Source organism: Sapajus apella, unplaced genomic scaffold, assembly GCF_009761245.1.
Source record: "Sapajus apella isolate SASKATOON/1434 unplaced genomic scaffold, GSC_monkey_1.0 scaffold109, whole genome shotgun sequence".
Lineage (NCBI taxonomy): Eukaryota > Metazoa > Chordata > Mammalia > Primates > Cebidae > Sapajus > Sapajus apella.
Genome location: NW_022437049.1, coordinates 1,385,114 through 1,389,042, shown reverse-complemented (window position 1 = coordinate 1,389,042; position 3,929 = coordinate 1,385,114). Strand labels below are relative to the sequence as shown.

The 3,929-nt window shown below is 41.8% G+C and overlaps 1 long non-coding RNA gene across 1 annotated transcript in view; it reads right to left on the bottom strand.

Moving 5' to 3' along the window:
• LOC116537336 overlaps positions 1–2,580 on the bottom strand; it is a 16,524-nt gene extending 13,944 nt beyond the window's left edge. The window contains exon 1 of the long non-coding RNA XR_004263078.1: positions 2,512–2,580. This is a non-coding gene — a long non-coding RNA (uncharacterized LOC116537336). The remainder of the gene's footprint in view (positions 1–2,511) is intronic.
• Between the last annotated feature and the right edge of the window lie 1,349 nt (positions 2,581–3,929).

Sequence of the window (3,929 nt, the reverse complement as noted above, 5' to 3'; positions counted from 1 at the left end):
GGTTTGGTGTACAGATAATTTTGTCACTTGGGTAATAAGCATAGTACCCAATACTAGGTAGTTTTATCTGATAAGTATTTTTTTCTGCTCCTCTCCCTCCTTCCACCCTCCATCCTCAAGTAGACCCCAGTGTCTATTGTTCCCCTCCTGGTATCCATGTGTTCTTGTCATTTAGCTCCCACTTGTCAGTGAGAACACAGCATAATGTCTCTTTCTTGACATTATAAGATGCAAGGTGCAGCACATATGTTAGACGGATGTCCTAACATATCCCAGACAAATGGACTCTAAAAAGCTCACCAATGTAGCATGCTTCTTAATCTTTGTGGGGTTTATTTTTTACTTCCTGGCATGCATGTATATTACGAGTGCCTTGAGGACACTTCCTAGTTTCTGATTACTAATTCCAATTAGTATGTTCATCACTATAGTGGATCAACATGATGTTCTGCTATATCATGACAGAAAGCAAGAAGGTTAACATGGCCTTGAGGCAAAACAGTAAATGTGTACTGCTGTCCCTGCTAAGTAAAGGTAAACTTCTTTGGTCCCGCTCTACTGATGGATTGCCTGAGGCTGTGTTGATCTGCCCCAGTAAAGATCCATAGCCAGTGGCATGTGCCTGTAGTCCCAGCTACTTGGAAAGTGAGAGAAGCGCTTGAACCCAGAAGTCCAAGAGTTCAAGTCCAGCCCAGGTAATGGTGAGACCCCATCTCTAAAAAAGTAAGATGTAAAAAATTTATATCTTGACCAGCAACTGAAATGGAGTATTAAGTTTGCAGTGTCCACTGCCAGAGGTGAACTGATTGGGAATACAACAGGGACAAACACCTTCATCTCTCAAATGTTGAATGGTGATGCTAATCTCTAAAATTCCTCCAGAAATGTGGCATTGCTTCTGATTTATTCGTGGAAGCTAGAATTGGGGATAGGAAAATGTCAAGAGCTTCCGCTTGGCCTTTCATGGGCTTCCATTTCTTCTCATAATGATCTTCACAAATCAGGGCACTCATGTGAGGGATCCACCAGCTGGTAAGTATATGCTAATTATATCTATCCTAACTATATACTTGGGCACTGAGGAAATAGCCACAGGGTGGGTTTGCAGATGCACTGGATCTTCTGTGAGGCTGACTTTTGTCAGCACTTACAATTCTAGAATTCCATTCACAATGGGCTATGGTTCTGCAAACTGACTTGGAGGAGTAGGCCTCAACTTTCCTTTGCAGTGGTTAATGTCAGCCTTTCATTTGCCATATTGAGATATCTTCTTGTTTGTATAAATCCAATAGCACCCTAATTGGTTTTCTATGCAACTCACTCCTTGGACTCTGTAATCTATTAATTACTGTCATAGAGCCCTGTGAACCAAGGCACTTTGACTGAACCTAGCACTCTGGCTTGCTGCCTATCAAGTAATTATGTTTGTGGTGTGTGCCTTCGAAAGCCACCACTGAACGTCTCCAAGATGCTGGCATCTTGCTCACCAATGCGCTTTCTACTGTCAGTGAAATGTTTGTCCAAACATAAGAAGTCCCTGTATAATATTTCCAGTTCTCTGAGCCTTCTATTCTCTTCTTCAACACTATGCCAAGGTATTTCTTGGTCTCCACTTTGCTTTCTGTAGTTCCTTGTGGAGTTAAGACCTCATATCCATCCCACCAAACTATCCATGTGTTCTTGATACAAAATTAAATTATGCATCATAAATGAGTTATCCCATGTCAATGACACCCCAATATCCAGCTCTGTATTTGCCCCCCTCTTTGGGCTCAATATTCACTTTATGTTCAGCAGTACTTGCTGGGGTTTGTAACTTTTTTTTCATCTAGACAATTTCACCCTGAAACAGGATTTTGCATGTGCACCCGAGCTTGCCAAGACCTGCCTCTGGTTCTGGGTCTGGAGACAATGAGAGGTGGTGGAGGTTAGCTTGTCTTGAGGAGGATGGGCATCAGCTTGGGAAGCCACTGTTTCTGGCCAGATTATTATACTCTACAGCCAGCAAGTGGAATCTAGTCTTCTCTGGCAAAGGTGAAGGTGTCATGTCTTTAGAGAAGGAGGGCTTACAGGAATTAGGAGTTTCTTTATCCACCTAAATGTCTCCATCCCAAGTCTGAGGTTTCTACACTTCCCTGTCAAAACCCTGATTTGGCATGGAATACTTGCTAAGGCTATTCTTTTCATCTTCATAGAAGCCCCAAAACCCTTAGAATCATATTCTGAACCTGATCTTCACAGTTTTTCCCAATGTTTCAGGAAATAAAGACCTTCTTTAATATTGCCATAGAAGTCACCTGGCTTTTAGAGCCATAAGTCAACTTCCCTGACCTATTACTTATTTAAATGTCTTTAGTGCTGCCATAAGTAGCCATCCTAGTTCAAAAGTCTCATAGGTAACATTGCTTCTGTATTAGTCTGTTTTTATGCTGCTGATAAAGACATACCCGAGACTGGGAAGTTTATGAAAAAAAAAAAAAAAAAAAAAAAAAAGCGGTTTTATCAACTTACAGTTCCACATGGCTGAAGAGGCCTCACAGTCATGGTGGAAGGTGAAAGGCATGTCTCACATGGTGGCAGACAAGCGAAGAGGGCTTGTGCAGAGAAACTCCGTTTTTTAAAACCATCAGATCTCACTAGACTTATTAAGTATCGTGAAAACAGCATGGGAAAGACCTGCCCCCATGATTCCATTACCTCCCACTGGGCCCCTCTCACAACACATGGGAATTCAAGATGAGATCTGGGTGGGGACACAGCCAAACCATCTCAGCTTCTATACTGATTGAAGGTCATAGCCACTTGATCTTTCAGTGCCTTGTCTTATGCCTGACCTGCACTTTATCCCAATTAACTACAGTGAAAATTGAAAAAATAATGAGTCTACCAAGTGCCAAGGAGTTGTTACTAGCCATGTACTGCCAGCAATGGAGTACCTATTACTTTAAGACAAATGAGACATTCAATCATAATTCCATCCTGAGAATTGTGTTCTAGAATCACTCTTGGACAATTGCTTTAGCCTGTGTCTTCTAGAACACAGAGCTTTAAGCAAGGATTAAAGTGCTGACACTGTATTTGCAAGGTACAAGAATAGGGAAATAAGGGTGGAAAAAAATGTGAAGTGAGGCAAAGATACATGTAAAACAACACAATGTGTTACTGTGCTGGGCACTGCGTCACGATTAACCATGAGGAGACATGCAAGTCAGTTGGCATGTGTGTTCATGTTGCATGCTGGATTTTCTCCAGAATTTCAAGGGGAAGTCAGTCCTCAGAGTTATCCATAGAAGAGGAAATGAAGAGACATTTATTTTGTAGCTCTCTTTCGTCTTCCGTTTCCTAGCAGTTGCTAACACTCTTATCTTACATTATTTGGTGCTATAGCAACTGGTTAGAAAGCTAGATGCCATGCTCTAGGTGTAGCAATTTAGCCAAGTCTAGGAACAGAGGACAACTTGGTGTGGCAAATGGTATGTGTTGGTCATGTAGGCTTGGGTCTGATCTAGATTCTTGCCAGCCTGGGGAAGTTGTTATAAGCAGAGGCAGCAGCATGGTTCAGGCAGAAACTTGGGAAGGAAACCAGGGATGGTGACCCCAGAAAGCCAAAGTCTGTGAGACACACGATGCTTCAGAATAACAGGGACAAAGTAGGTTCATGTTACTCAATAAGTCTTGCCTCAGAGACTATCTAGGCAACTCCAATTTTGGGCCCTACATGTTATAAACTAGAACTTAAGTGTGCTAACATTGTTCATGCAAGCATCCATGTGTACCCAGTTTTATGTAATAGCTCTGGTCCTGTAAAAGCTCCATGTTTCAAGAAGTCTGGTAGAAAACCCGTTTGTAAAAGTGTGGATTTCTTTGCCAATGTGAATTTAGCAATAAGGGGAGTTTAGTTTCAACACAATAGATTTGAAGTTTCATAC